The 16,308-nt window shown below is 38.4% G+C and overlaps 1 protein-coding gene and 2 pseudogenes across 1 annotated transcript in view; all 3 read left to right on the forward strand.

Annotated features, from left to right (window-relative positions):
* LOC131317457 (wall-associated receptor kinase-like 8) overlaps nucleotides 1–12,840 on the forward strand; it is a 72,753-nt gene extending 59,913 nt beyond the window's left edge. Inside the window, exons 3-4 of the mRNA XM_058347010.1 lie at nucleotides 10,543–10,707; nucleotides 11,372–12,840. The gene's annotated coding sequence lies outside the window, so the exon portion shown is untranslated. The remainder of the gene's footprint in view (nucleotides 1–10,542; nucleotides 10,708–11,371) is intronic.
* On the forward strand, nucleotides 4,682–12,840 carry LOC131317458 (wall-associated receptor kinase-like 22; annotated as a pseudogene).
* A 406-nt stretch (nucleotides 12,841–13,246) lies between these two features.
* On the forward strand, nucleotides 13,247–14,366 carry LOC131317459 (wall-associated receptor kinase-like 9; annotated as a pseudogene).
* The last annotated feature ends 1,942 nt before the right edge of the window (nucleotides 14,367–16,308 follow it).

Raw genomic sequence — 16,308 nt, forward strand, 5'->3', positions numbered from 1 at the left:
TTCAGTGATGTGTTGATATGGATCCTCTTGAGATTGCCCTTGAAACTTAGGGAGCATTTGGAGTGTACCAGGCTTAATCTCATAGTTGTTAGCCGTGATGGCGGGTAATCGTACACATGATGGTGTAGTGTAAGCTGTGGGGGCGAAGTGTGAGTTGAGAGGGAGGGGGTTAGGTACAACTAAGTCCCTCTGCTCATCAGCCATTGTGACTAAATTGGTCTTTCTGTTACCCCTACGTTTCTTTTCTAAGTCCAAATTAAGAGGTACGAGTTCAGGTTCTTGTGGCCGACGACCAAGCATGCAAGTTCAATACCCCTCGATTGTAAAAACGGGGTACTCCATACACAGACACTAATTTGCCAAAAATAAGAACAAACTCACAGTGGGTCAACGAAATCGCTTTATATCACAACACCGCTTCTCCACAGTGATCTTTGCTCGTCTTGTCGCCTCGTAACTTGTAGCTAAGAGTACCAAAACTAACAAACAAAATAAAAATAAATAACAATGAACTAAACTAAAAACTAATTAAATTAACGTAACCGTGCAAACTGTCCTCGGCAATGGCGCCAAAATTTGACTGCGTCGTTTCGTGTCAAAAATATATTTATAAAACCAAGAATTAACTACTACTCTCTAGAATAGTGATCAAGACTGAATATCGTTCCAACATATATAGTATGGTTGAGTTACGACAAATTCGATTAATTTTCAGATTAATTCGGGCGAAGGAAGTTTGGTTGTTTGAATTTGGAGAATCTATTAAATCTATAAGAATAAATTAAATGGAAAGTTTATAACGATTGGAGAGGAAATCTAGGGTTCGAATCCACCTCGACCGCGTAACTTCATCATGCATAGGTAAGATTAATTATTCGAATCAGAAAGGATTATTGTGAGGGCTTGCAAACCCTAGCAATAATCGTCAAGAAAATTATTGAGTTGTTAAAAGGCATAAATTATCCCATAGCACAAACCGTCTCAGAAGTACGGTTTGGCCGCCTAACGGCACGACCCATCCTACGAGTATAATCTATCTCAGAACTCCAACCACAATCGATGAAAACCATTGTATAACTCGTATTTGAAAGAATGCATACAAATACTCAATAGATTAAAATCATCAAAATCATTCCATTCAATTGAAATGGAAAGGGTTCTTAGTTATACAATCGATCTGAATAATAAACCTAAAACCCATACATAAAATAGAGTTACTTGGTACGAGATTTCATCTTCCCCCTAGACAAGAGTTTAGCCGGCCATCGGAAGAAGTGAATCGAATGATATTGGATTGATCTCCATGTTGTCTTTTTTCTGCCGCTGCCACGATGCCCACGGCCAATCCTTAATTCCCCGTTCAAGTTCCAACCAAAATGCTGCTGCCGAAGTTGGTGGTTTTCATTGGAGAAATAGGGTTTTAAGAATTAATTACATAAGAGCCCTCTGGACTTTGTGTAATTGTAGATCAACCATGCAACTTTCAGACAATCTACACTTAGAACCCAAACTTATTTTTTAGATCTTCTTTTTATCCGATATTTTGGGCAATGAGCTCGATCAATCTATAAACAAAATAAAAGTAAAATAAACATCAGATAACAAATATAAATGACTAACAAGTGTAGTTTGGAGGGCCAAAATATCAACATTTCGGTACTTATCACTAACCACAACAGAATCAGTAGCAGAATCTTCTCTAGCAAAGCCTAGCTATCAAAATGTTGGAACTTGGATTCATTTATCACTGAAAAAATAGCTACACACCAAAAAATAAACAGATTAGAAATTCACTGGACCAATTTTAGGCGTTCGGAAATTGGCAATCGAGGCTAGTATTTTTGCGAACAATACTATATCCTTAAAGCAAAATCATCCCCCACACTAGTGCTTTTGGGTCTCTTGAACGTTTGCCTCCCAGGATTATCCGATTTTCGATGAATGAAAGTAGCACTACAATCTGTTCAACAAGTGAATGCAAACTTGTGTAGTACTCTCTCTCAGACTCAATATGAATGTAATGTATGTGCTCTGTAATTTTCTGGTGTTTTAAAAAGATACAAACGAGCACTATTTATAGAGATGAACGAAGCCTTATGGAAGGGTGGGAACTCTTCGGGTAAAACCAAAATGGAAAAGATGCAACTGTTGGTGGCAAACAAATGCCACTTCGAAGAACACACCATTTTGGAAAGCCACATCTGTTAATGGTAAGAACTACCAATTAACTGACATACCTATTTGGCAATTAACGGCACAAATTGATTATTGAACTTAACCAATTTAAACCTCTTGTCTTTCCCTTTTCCACATGCAAAACATATGTATACATATGTTTATTATCTCCCACATTCCTAACCAATGTGAAATACAAATCCCTTCCAAACTTCAACCAAAATTCATGTGATTGTTTTGGAGTCAATTTTAATCACTCCCAAATAATTTTTTTATTAAATAAAATTTCATTTTGTCCAACACAAAAAAGATGCGAAAACATTAACTTGCAGTAACTTGGAACGGCTCTTTCAATCCACCCAAACCTTTTATTAACAGCATCAATCTGGAAGTGCTGCATATTTCACTAAATGGGACTGTCCAAGTTAACAATCCGGTTATCACTTCCAATTGTTCTGGTTGAGCTGACGGTCAAGATGTTAACTTGTTAGCGACACCGTTTTCGTTCTCTGACACGTACAATAAGGAAAATTATTCAATGATCCCGGTGTATACTCCCTCCTCTAACATAACATGTGGGGTACACGCAGGACCCACGCATAGGCCCCACATGTTATGTGAGTGGAGAGAGTATACACCGAGAGTACTGAATAATTACTCGTACAATAGATTCACAGGCATCGGTTGTAACAGCCTCGCGGTAATAACCCGTCAAGTAGTCATTATACCGGTTGCGTCTCAATTTGCAATGTTAATTCTTCGAGTGAAACAGGTTGCCATGGGATCAACTGCTGCCAGACCACAATACCGCGTTCCCTTAAGTTCATTAACGCCTCTCTAAGAAGCATCGATCCCAACAGTAATCAAGATGGTTGCAGGTAAGCATTCATGGTTGACTACCAATGGTTTAGCGATAAAGACATCTTTGCTGCAAGGGATATGGAATTTGTTCCTGCAGTGCTGGATTGGGCTTTGAATGGGACGTGCAATATGAGTGAAAGTTTCTGTGGCGTTAATGCTCACTGCTTATACGATAATGCCAGTAGTTCGAGGAGCGCCGAATGCTTTTGTGATAAAGGCTATGAAGGGAACCCTTATCTTCCAAGTGGGAAATTTACTTGTAACAATAGGGTAATGTTATATTATTGGGTTGTTAGTAATCAAATGTGATTTATTTTGTAACAGCTTAGCATAATTTTGGGTTTTGATTTGCATTATCTTTGGTCCAGGTGAGTGGTTAAGCACGTTACGGACTTTTGAACTTCCCCGTATCCCTTAAATTGTTGTTTCGGAAAAATTTACTATTGAAATTGGAAACACATATTGTTTATATTTGATTATATTAAATTGGCATGCAGTATCGGTGAAATCATTTGTTGATCGAATAATCTTTGGTGAGAACTTTGTGGATATCGATGGGAACATATTTTGGAAGTCTAGGGAAATTAATCCTCTGTGTGCAGGTGACTCTGGCCATTAGGGAAGAGATCGGATTAGGCTGGTGACCCTAATGCTCAACGGTTGTTACTGACCGGATCATTCTTAGGGAAAAGTTCCATGGGCTGCCAACTCGTGGTGACTTTAAGTTTCGATATTAATTTTGAGATATTTGTTCACTAACACTTGGTACTATTTGGTATTGGTTGTGGTTCCCCATTGTGGTTGGATATTGTATTGTAATCACCATTAGGACATTGGTTGAACTGTTTATTGGTTTGGTTTATATTTTGTTGTTCACCGCAGATGCCAAATTATGTTGACATGGTAAATTATTTTGATTCCTATTTCAGAACCTTATTCTAATATACATGCCTGCCATTCACTGAGCTCGTCAGCTGACGGATTTATTCCAACTTTTTTTTCAAGCAAGTTGGGGAGTTAGGAAAGGACTTTGGTGGCATCTCGGGGATTTATTTTTGTTGACCTCCTTAGGGTGTCTCATCCTAATGTAATTTATTCATCGCTTCCGCATTTGAACAATTTGTCAGAGATTTGGATTTCTTTTATTATGGTGGATTCATGAGTGTTGTTTGGCTCATGGGATGTTTGTGCCCCAAGCTTTTGACTGAACCTTTTTGGCTGGTATTGTTTTGGAAAAAAAGATTGGTCACCGCTTAGTAATTCAAAGGTTTGGTGTTTAATAAATTTCTTTTAGGCTACATGTTTTGCGAGTTTGTGTCTTGTGGTTCATGGCCGGTCGCTTCTCATTTTGGGGTGTGACAATTGTGGTTTCAGAGCCAAGTTTGAAAAAAAAAAAACTACTTTTGGATTCATTTTTATCATGTTCATCTAGTGGAGGTCCGAGTCCCCAGAGTCCTACTATCTGTAAGAGCTTTTGTTATTTGATGTGCTTTGGTACCACATAGTACTATTGAGATAATAGTCTTTCGCTGGGAACTTTATTTTTCTGTAGACTTTGGATAGGGTATTGGAGTAGAATGTGGCATATGTGATTTTATTCGTATTTGGATCGGCACACTTATTTTACAAGTGCCTTGGTGACTGAATGGAGTTGGACTATGATTTTATTGAATCTGATGAATTGGTATTTGTGGTTGTAAACTTGGAGATTGACAATGTAACTTAGAGGACTGCTACAAGTTGGTATGGACGATGGGCTAGTTGAATTTTGTGAGTGTGTGCTAAGATTTTCTTATTTGTAATGCTCAGTACATTTCAGATAGGCAGATACTCTTGAATTGTAGCTCTTTGATTGGTCCTTCGTTCTTATCCTTAGTATCTTAGTAGAGATTTGGTTATGCATGTTATGTTCTGTTAGGATAGGACGATAATTATGCTTGACTAAGGGAATTCTCTAGGAACTGTTGATGTGTATTAGGAGATGAATACTGGTAAGAATGGTAAGGATTTCGATGTCACGTCATTCCAAACCGAATAAAAAGAAGAAGACGCAGATGTTTTAAAGTGAGAGTAGTGGATTATTGAAATTGTGGGTTCTTCTGATCGAGTGGTAGCAACTGGATTTTGGGGACTAGAAAAAAAAAATGGACATGTTTTGCCAAGGTTACAACCCCTTGTTTGGTAGTAGCTATGCAGTAGGCTTTGGCTATAGCGGGATGTTAGTGTTTGGGTTGATTTGAGTATATGGTAGAGGATTGTCATAGTTTGTTTGGTGATTAGATAGTAAAGTTATGGAGTGCACTAATGGCGATTTGTAAGTTTAATGCATTACAGTATTAGTATCGTGAATTGTGGGAAGGTAGGAAAGAGAAAGTTGATAGGTAAGCTTATGATATTAGAGTTGTGATTGTGCCGTTGAAATGAATATGGAGTATTACCAACTTGGATCATAAGTAGTTTTGGGGTTCTTATGTTAATTGTTGCTAAGGTTAAAACTCTTTCTTTTGGGTCCTTATGGATGAATTAGACACGTGATTTTGTATGAAAAAGAAAAATGAACGCAGGCTCCTTTGAAGTTGAATTTTGGGTTCGTGCATGGAGTTAGCCTTCAAGTTGCGAGGTGAATTTAAGGATTTTCAGGTAATGATGTGTATTTTGTGTTGACATGGAAAATGGGACTAGGAGCTATTAGTTTGAGAATTAGTTTTGAAGATACGATTGAGTTTGGGAAATTCATAAGGTTGTAGATCTATATATGATGACTCGTGACATTTTGTGTGAGATTCTGTTTAGCTAACTATTGGTGCCCGTCTCAAACTTTGGTTGAGGTGACAAGGTTAGATTGCAATTATTGAAGAATTATGGTCTTGTAGCTTTTTTTTTCGGATGTGTGGAATAGAAAATGATATTTGTACGTGAGGCATGTTGTTACCTAAGATTAGTTTGGGATTTGAGGATTTGTTGGACTCTCATGGAGACTTATTTGAGAATGATCCAATGAAACTGTTTGGAGGGTGTGGCCGTGAGACATGTAGCTAATTAGTAAAGCAATCAATAACAAAAGGTGATCTGTTTGGTCACGTGATCAACTTGTGATACTATAACAACTATCAAAATCTTTGAGGAGTTCATTAGTAGACTTGGTTTTTGTGAGTGAGTGGATTGTAGTAGTTAATTGTTGGAGATCAATCCTTAGAATTTGGCGTACTTGGTTAGTGCTGAAATTATTTTGATTCTTTCCTTGACTACTAATTCTATACTTATTGACTAATTGGTAGATTATCTTATTTTCTAGTTTTAAGTTAGTCCCTTTTTGGTGAAGTTGAATTATTAGATCAAGGAGATTTTTGTTTCTGTAGAAATATTTCTGTTGGTTACTATGGATGGTAGTAAGATGACATGGAGCTTTATTGCTATACCTTAAGGGATTAGGATGACGTACGGAGTTTTAGTGTGGAACAGGTGATTGTCTAAATTATGCACCGGTTTATATAACACTTTTAAGAGAGAATAACAATTAGTCATGGGTTGGTGGTCCTTGAAGCATATGTTGTAGTGGAGTATGGATGTGTCATGTTTTGTAATGGTGGTGCAATTTGTTCTGATCTTTTGATTGCCTATTGAAAACTATGTTGGTGTATAATGAAGAGGTTAATGAGATGAACCATTGAGATTTTGGAGTTTTAGAAGACATGATGACATTGGTTAGAGAATAATCATTTTGTTTGAATTGCTCTATTGATGCCGGATTTTACGTACAGTTGGTCCACTTGGAATAAGATTAGATGCACTTGGCTGTACTAATATTGGACATAATGAAGCAGTAACTATTGAATGGTTGGCAAATTTTTGGACTTCTTTGATATTCGAGATGTTCAATCTTATGGAGGCATGATTCTTTTCGGAGTTTCGAATGACTGGATACATTTTTTTGATCTTGTTGTGAGTGATACAGAGTTGCTAAGAGATTATAACTCTTACATGAAAGTCAAGTTTGGGGTTTGTAGTTGATTGGCTCACTATGTCAGTACATTTTATTGCTATTAACATGATGTATAAGTTGGATCGTTGTCACAGTTGTATTTTAGGAGATTGTTAGACTCCCTAGTGCACTTGAATCAATTGTGTCAGATTGTGATCCCCATTTTGTATCTAAGTTTTGGGGTGTCTTACAGGTAGTGATGGGTACTCGTTTACTTTTTAGCTTTGCTTACCACCCGCAAATTGATGGTTAGAGTGAGAGCAGTATACAGACTTTGGAAGATTTATTGAGACCATGTACCTTAGAGTGAAAAGAAAATTGGGATGATCAATTGCCGTTTATGGAATTTGCGTACAATAGTAGTTATCATTCGAGTTTGAGAGTTGTTCTATATGAGGATTTGTATGGACAGAGGTGTAGATCTCCTATCTGTTGGTATGAGGTTTAGGTTGGAGAAAGGCGACTTTTAGGTCCTGACTTGGTGGAGGATGCGAAAAAAAATTATTCGGAAAAGGTTTGTAATTGCTCGGAGTAGATAGAAAAGTTATGCAAATAATCGTAGGAGGGATTTGGAGTTTGCGTTAAAAGATATGGTGTTTTTTTTTTTTAAGGTGTTCCATGGAAAGGAGTTTATCGATTTAGAAAAAAAAAAGAATGGGAAGTTGAGTTATCGATATATTTCGGCCATTTGAGGTTTTGGAAAGGATTGGTGAGGTGGTCTATCGTTTGGCATTGCCGCCTAGTTTGGCCAAGTTTATAATCTTTTTCATGTGTCGATATTGAGGAAGTATGTGCATAGCCCGTCCCATGTAATTGATTATGAGCCAATCCATGTACGCAATGATTTAACCTATGATAAGCAACCTGTAGAGATTCTTGATTTAAAGGACAAGGTATTTCGCGAGCAAAAAAAAAAAATGATTCTATTGGTTAAGTGTTGTGGTGTAATGTAATCACGCGGTTGAAGAAGTTACTTGGGAGTGTGATGAAGATATGCGCAAGAAGTACCCACATTTGTATGAACGAGGTTAGTATGCAATTTTGAGGACGAAATTTATTTTAAGGGGGAAACGATGTTACGGCCTAGCATTTTATTCATTTATTTATTTAGCTATATTGCTACAATTACTGAGGTGTTATGGTTGGGTCCCAATTAATTATTTTTGAGTGTGCTATAGGTATTGTTTGCACAATTGTAACCTTTGGAGTATGAGATTGATTGCGGGCAAAATAGTGGTACTAGATGGTAATTCTAAATTTTTGTATTATTATGAATTGGATTATAAATAAAGGGCGCTGCTATTCGCAGCCCTCTATTTACTCCCATAGCCTGTTAAAAATTTTCAATTATACTCGACAGTTAGTTACCGAAATTGAGATATATTTTCAGCATCCAATTACCGAAATATAATATTTTTTTCAACAGATGTTTACCGAAAAACCATGTTCGGCAGTTGTTTACCGAAAGTTGAACATATTTTCGACATGTAGTTACCGCAATATAATCTTGTTTTCAACAGCAATTTATCGAAATGTTATTTATGATTTTCAACAACCATTTACCGAAATGCAATGGGCTACGGAAGAAAATAACGGGCTGCGAATAGCGGCGTCCTAAATAATATTTTGTATTCTAAATGAATTCTATTTAACTACTTAGCTATAATTTAGGGTGCAATGTGTGTTAAGTGAGTAGTTTTGTAAAGTTACTGTTAAGGAGATATATATATGGAGTAGGGTTATATCCGGAGAGAACGTTTGAGATAGGAAGTCTTGGAGAAACTCTCTCTCTCTCTCTCTCTCTATTTCAACGATTCCTCGGCTTCTCACAGTGGTAAACTTGCTGTGGTATTCTTCCTATTCTATTAGTTTTATTACTGGTTGCTTTTTGTCATGGGAGTCTGTGGATAATAGAGCGAAATGCGCTCGGAGTTGCCTTGTGTGGCGTGGATTTGGTGTCTTGGCAGTGGTAGTTGGATGTGGTGTGCGGTGCACGGTGACATGGAAAGAGGGATCCGATGTAGTGGTTTTGCTAGTTCTAGTAGTTTATTTGTTAGAATTGGATTAGACAATAAAAGGGAGGAGTTGGGGATTTATGCAATTGGTGGATCCAATGGGAGTTATGCGTGGAGCTAAGTGGGTTGGGCTTCAGAAATGATTTTGGTTGGCAGTTAGGGTCTTGATGAGATAGACTTGGGAAATTTACTTGTAACAATAGGGTAATGTTATATTATTGGTTGTTAGTAATCAAATGTGATTTATTTTGTAACAGGTTAGCACAATTTTGGGTTTTGATTTGCATTATCTTTGGTCAAGATGAGTGGTTAAGCACGTTACGTATATTTAAACTTCCTCGTGTCCCTTAAATTGTTGTTTTGGAAAAATTTACTATTGAAATTAGAAACACATATTGTTTATATTTGATTATATTAAATTGGCATATGGTATCGGTGAAATCATTTGTTGATCGAATAATCTTTTGGTGAGAACTTTGTGGATATTGATGGGAATATATTTTGGAAGTCCAGGGAAATTAATACTCTGTGTGCTGGTGACTTTGGCCATTAGGGAAGAGACCGGATTAGGCCGGTGACCCTAATGCTAAACTGTTGTTACTGACCGGATCATTCTTAGGGAAAAGTTCCATGGGCTGCTTACTCGTGGTGACTCTAAGTTTCGATATTGGATCCAATTTTGAGATATTTGTTCGCTTGCACTTGGTACTATTTGGTATTGGTTGTGGTTCCCCATTGTGGTTGGATATTGTATTGTAATCACCATTAAGACATTGGTTGAACTGTTCATTGGTTTGGTTTATATTTTGTTGTTCACCGCAGATGCCAAATTATGTTGACATGGTAAATTATTTTGATTCCTATTTCAGAACCTTATTCTAATATACATGCTTGTCATTCACTGAGCTCATCAGCTGACAGATTTATTCCAACTTCTTTTTGCAGGCAAGTTGGGGAGTTAGGAAAGGACTTTGGAGGCATCTCAGGGATTTATTTTGGTTGACCTCCTTAGGGTGTCTCATCCTAATTTAATTTATTCATCGCTTCCGCATTTGAAACAATTTGTCAGAGATTTAGATTTCTTTTATTATGGTGGATTCATGCGTGTTGTTTGGCTCATGGGATGTTTGTGCCCCAAGCTTTTGACTGAACCATTTTGGCTGGTATTGTTTTGGAAAAAAAGATTGTTGATTGCTTAGTAATTCAAAGCTTTGGTGTTTAATAAATTTCTTTTAGGCTACATGTTCTGCGAGTTTGTGTCTTGTGGTTTATGGCCGGTCACTTTTCATTTTGGGATGTGACATACTAGCCAAATGGCCTTTGGCCCAACAACATCAAGAGTGTACCTAGATGCCAGATGAAAGAGGTCAGGAGTTCAACACTTCCAAGATGCTAATCTATTAGCAATATTGACTTTCGCTGATCCAAAAAAAATAAAAACCCATGGAAATCTTAATTTCAAGAATGGTCAAAATTGACTTATGGTTTTTCTTTGATTTGTTATGGCAGATATTGATGAGTGCAGCAACCTTAGTCTCAACCGTTGTGAGAGATTTTGCTTGAATGCTCCTGGGGGCTAAAATTGTTCTTGCCCTGATGGGTATCTCTCTCTTGGATACAGTTGCCTGAAATTGCCTAACAACGGCAATTCTTGGACCAAAGTGATTATTGCAAGTAAGCTTCTTCCTGACTCATTGACGTATTTTAATAGTACTACAGCACTACAATTTTGTTCACTCAGAAAATGCATTTAAATTTCACTGAAACAGAATATTCCTTGTGTCTAATTTTATCAATTCAGTCTATTTTATACGGTACATAAAGACTTCGGTTCTCATTCCGTCTCTACTAATTGACCAACCATCCATACCAGGGATTCCACATAAAATCCAAATTTTAAAATTCTTCGCTTGATAGGGAGAAAAAGAAACATGTTGTGGGGGTTGAATCATTGCAGATCATTTGAACCAGTTTGCCCTTCTCGAATGCCACGATAAACACATTGGTAGGGGCATTTACCCGTAACTTGTTGGTTAGATTGGACCATATGGGCCAACTATATCCTCAGTAGAAGTTCAGATTACTAGGGATTGGACAAAGGAACTCACAGCACTTCTACATGGCAACTACAAGAAAATTAGGTTTCTGATTTCTAAATATTATGTGGTGCTTTGATAAGTTAATTTCTATTTTGTAATGGTTATATGGTCTGTAGAACCAAGATAAAACTGCTAACTTTTGTACATCCATAGGCTTCGTTGTATGAGTAAGATGGACTTTCTCTATTTCTTTGCAAAGTCAGCTAAATGAGCCTTACTGCTTTATTTACCTTCTGCAGGTACTTGCTTAGGTCTTGGAGTATTACTTCTGCTAATTATTTGTTTGTGGTGGTTGTGCTGAGAAGTTAATAGAAGAAAGGAAGCAAAGCTTAAGGAAAAATTCTTCTAACGAAATGGTGGTTTGTTACTACAGCAGCAGTTATCATCAGACGAGGGTAATTTTTTGAGACAACCAAGTTATTCACATCAAAGGAGTTGGAGAAGGTGACGGACAATTACAATGCTAATCGAATCCTCGGCCAGGGAGTCCAAAGGACTGTTTATAAAGGGATGTTACCAGATGGAAGAATTGTAGCGATTAAAATGTCAAAAGTAGTGAATGAAGGCAAACCTGAGCAATTTATCAATGAGGTGATCATTTTATCCCATATAAACCAAAGAAATGTTGTTAAGCCATTTGGATGTTGTTTGGAGACAGAAGTTCCTATGCTAGTTTATGAATTCATCCCTAATGGAACCCTTTTTGACTATATCCATGACCAAAATGAAGAGTTCCCTCTAATTTGGGATTTGCGATTACGAATCGCTACAGAAATTGCAGGAGAAATATCTTACCTTCACTCAGCAGCTTCCATAGCCATCTACCATCGGGACATCAAGTCCACAAACATACTCTTGGATGAAAAATTCAGAGCAAAAGTCTCCGATTTTGGCATTTCATGGTCAATTTCTATTGACAAAACTCACTTGACCACAGCAGTGCAGGGTACCTTCGGCTACTTGGATCCGGAGTAGTTCCAGTCCAACCAATTCACAGAAAAGAGCGATGTTTACAGCTTTGGGGTGGTACTTGTTGTGCTCCTTACTGGAAAAAAACCGATTTTGTTAGGCAAGTCTAATGAAGGGGGATGCCTAACAGCACACTTCCTATTGACAATGAAGGAGAACCGGTTGTATGATATTCTCAATGCTCGAGTTGTGAAAGAGGATGGAAAAGAAGAGATTTTGGCATTCGCTAATATCGTGAAAGGATGCTTGTACTTGAATGGAAGCAGCAGACCGACAATGAAAGAGGTTGTAATGGAGGTTGATGGGATCGGAATGTCAAATGGGGCAACCACCACTGTTAAACAAAGTTATGATAAGGTTGAGTATGCAACAGAGGATGACCTTACTAGACCTTGGGAGGCTGATTCTACTTCGACAGGTTCATTTCATCGCACAATGGATATCCAACCTCTGTAGCTTGACAAAGCCTCTAGCTCATTGTGAGTCCTACACATGATTAAATGTTGGTAGTCATAATATCTGTTGTTTTTGAGGTGTCCTGTATCATACTCTACAATCAATGCTCCTACATGGTTTTTGCGCGAAGTAATTGAAAGCCTTGTTAGAAATAAGTGTATCAATCTCTCTCCATCACTTTGCGAAGTGTGCAACAGAATAAAGGCTGCTTTGGGGGATTTTAGCATTGTAATGCTTTGTGTATGGTTGAATTTTTCTTCCATTCGGCCTCTGGACCATTTTACAACTTGTGTTGCTTGTGATTCTTTTGTTTTCGTTTCTATTTTTGTGACTAGGAACCATTATGTTATTGCAAAACCATCCGAATAATTCATCTTGAATTCACCGAAACCTTAATTTTCGGACAAGCTAGAGAGACACTTGTTCTTGTTTACTTTTCTTAAATGTGTGGTTACTGATTGCTCCAACATGTCGTCTTGATAATAAACAACGGCAATTCTCGGGCCAAAGTGATTATTGCAAGTAAGCTTCTTCCTTACTCATTGCCATATTTTAATAGTACAACAAACACTACAATTATGTTCAATCAGAAAATGCATTTAAATTTCACTGAAATAGAATGTTCATTGTATCTAATTTTATCGATTCTGTCTATTTTATACGGTACATCAGTTAATTTCAGTTTTGTAATGGTTATATGGTCAGTAAAACCAAGATAAAACTGATAACTGTTCTATATCCATCGACTTCATTGTATGAGTAAGATGGACTTTCCCGTTTCAAAAAAAAGATGAACTTTCTCTATTTCTTTGTAAAGTCAGCTAAATGAGCCTTACTACTTTGTCCACCTTCGGCAGGTACTTTCTCAGGTGTTGGAGTGTTACTTCTACTGGTGGTTGTACCGAGAAGTCAATAAAAGAAAGGAAGCAAAGCTCAAGGAAAATTTCTTCAAAATGAAATAGTGGTTTGTTGTTAAGCTACTTGGATGTTGTTTGGAGACACAAGTTCCTATGCTGGTTTATGAATTCATCCCTAATGGAACCCTTTCCAGTATATCCATGACCAAATTGAAGAGTTCCCTCTTACCTGGGATTTGCGATTACAGATCGCTACAGATATTGCAGGAATTCTATCTTACCTTCACTCAGTACCTTCCATAGCCATCTACCATCGGGACATCAAGTCCACAAACATACTCTTGGATGATAAATTCAGAGCAAAGTCTCCGATTTTGGCATTTCAAGGTCAATTTCTGTTGACAATACTCACTTGACCACAGCAGTGCAGGGTACCTTAAGCTACTTGGATCCAGAGCACTTCCAGTCAAGCCAATTAACAGAAAAGAGCGACGTTTACAGTTTTGGAGTGATACTTGTTGAGCTCCTTACTGGAAAAATGCCGATTTTGTCAGCCAAGTCTGGTGAAGGGAGAATCCTAACAGCATACTTCCTATTGACAATGAAGGAGAACCAACTGTTTGATATTCTCGATGCTCAAGTTGTGAAAGGAGCAGGGAAAGAAGAGATTTTGGCGGTTGCGCATGTCACGAAAAGGTGCTTGTCCTTGAATGGAAGGAAAAGACCAACAATGAAAGAGGTTGTAATGGAGTTGGATGGGATCAGAATGTCAGATGGGGCATCTGCCACTTGTGAAGACGTTTAGTTCGCGGCAGATGATGACTTTACTAGACGGTTTGGACCTTGGGAAGCTGCTTCTACTTCAACAGGTTCATTCTATTCTATTGTATGAAGAATCCTCTTGGTTGGGAAGAATTTTGGTGACTTCCCTTGTAGTACATCGAGTCTTCCATATGAGTAGTTGAAAACTCTCGTTTTTGGCAAAGGCGTGGATGCGTGGTGCGCGGGCGTGCCAAGACTTGTAGCGCCTAACTTTTGATGAAGATTCCCGTGAATCTTGACTTCTAACGTAAGAGCGATTGCGTGTGACCCAAAGGTTAAAGATCACAATGTGGTTCGTTGCTTGCCACACGGTCGTGGACTTAAAATTTCCTAGTCGTATAGGAAATGGACGTAGAAATGTGAACTTTATTACTCCGGGATAATAAAGTTTGTACAGGAAAAGTAAAAGATCCAAACTACTTGAAGAAGTGAGTTTGAATGGGGTTTGAGCACGAGGTACTCGATGAACTACTTTGCTGAAAGTAGGAAAGTATGCTTCGCTGGGAAGGCTTTGGTTGTAAGCGTTGAGCTTTGATTGGTGTTGGACCCATTTTTCATCTTTGATTCTGCTATAAATAGGCGCTGCAACATGCTGATTCAGGCCTGAATCTGAATTCTGCATTGCACCCTTAGCTGACATGTGTCCCATGATTGCTCCACTTTTCATGCATGCTTGATCATGGGTTGTTTCTGGCAGTTTAGAAGATCATGGGTGACATGGAACTCCCCACTATCCCTCTTTTCATGCATTTGACACATGGCCAATTTTGGAGGAAATAACTACCAGCAAGCAACCGAATCCCTAAAAATATGGACCGCACCTCATGGATCAGATTCGCTCCTTTCTTCATAGGCCCAACCGTGGGCCACCTTCCCAAAAGATCTTGTGTTGTATTCCCCAAATGGGCCGCATGTTTTTTGGGCCCAAATGGAAAATACCCATGGCCCAAGATTTACCCAATCAATTACTTAGCTTTCAGCCCAAATTAATTAAGGAATTAATTAGAAATCCAATCACGATTAGCCCGATCCGCGGTGCCAAAAATGGGTATAAACATTGCCCCCCCTACTCCTTGATTCTGTTAAGATTAAGGCGTTTGGAAGAGAGCAGTTTTTGGCATCGAAACAGATCTTAATGTAAACAATATTTTATCAGGCCCAAACGTGGCCTAATATTTTTTCTCTTTTTGAATTGGCTGTAATCATTATCAGATCTCCATGTGGGGCTATTATCCATAAAGGAGGTCTCCTTTCTCCCTTGGGACTCTAAAAACTTCCAAAAGATTCCTTTTCAACCCCAAATTCCTCTTGTTGTACGTGCAACCTTCATTAAGATAACAACAAAAATTCAAAAAGTAGAGAGAAGAAAGGAGGCGGTACATATCCCCAAGCCTTTCAAAGTTGTTCCTCAAAACCAATATCAGCACCGTCCCTATTAAAGCTGGCCTCTCTCTCTCTCTCTTTCATCCTTCACTTTTTGTTTTCGTTGCCCCTTTCTCTCTCATCCAAAGCAGAAAAACCCTAGCCACCATTATTGAACCCACAAAGCTCCAAATAATGTCGTCTTTTAGGGCTAAACAACCGGTCAAGAACCAAACTTCCTACACCGACAAAATCAAGAAGATCATCAAGTCCGAAAGCCTTTCCATCAACTCTGAAATCCTAATCGATCGTACCCCACCCCGCTCATCCACTGTTAAAATGGGGCTTGGGCCTGCCTTCAATGGTGACTTCCCGGAGTCACTCTACCCGTTCTATCCCCTTGCTGAAGAAGCCTTGCCGTTTGATTTCATCACTACCGATTGGACCGCATATCCCAGGGATATCCCAAATCGGCTCTGGCACAAGCCTGACAAGCAGTACGTCCAATCGGTCAATCGTGTAGCAGTCGTGAAGGAGGGACTGTGGAAGGAGGTAGGGATCTACGAGGCCATCATGCTCAGCCGCCATGTCATTGATATGGATAAAGCCCTGTTCATGGCTGCGGCCCAGTTCTGGTGTGTTTCCCTAACGCTTTTCACTTTCGTGTTGGTATGATGGGTATCACAATGCAAGATGTCTCTTTTCTTACC

Source organism: Rhododendron vialii, chromosome 2a (genome assembly GCF_030253575.1).
Source record: "Rhododendron vialii isolate Sample 1 chromosome 2a, ASM3025357v1".
NCBI lineage: Eukaryota > Viridiplantae > Streptophyta > Magnoliopsida > Ericales > Ericaceae > Rhododendron > Rhododendron vialii.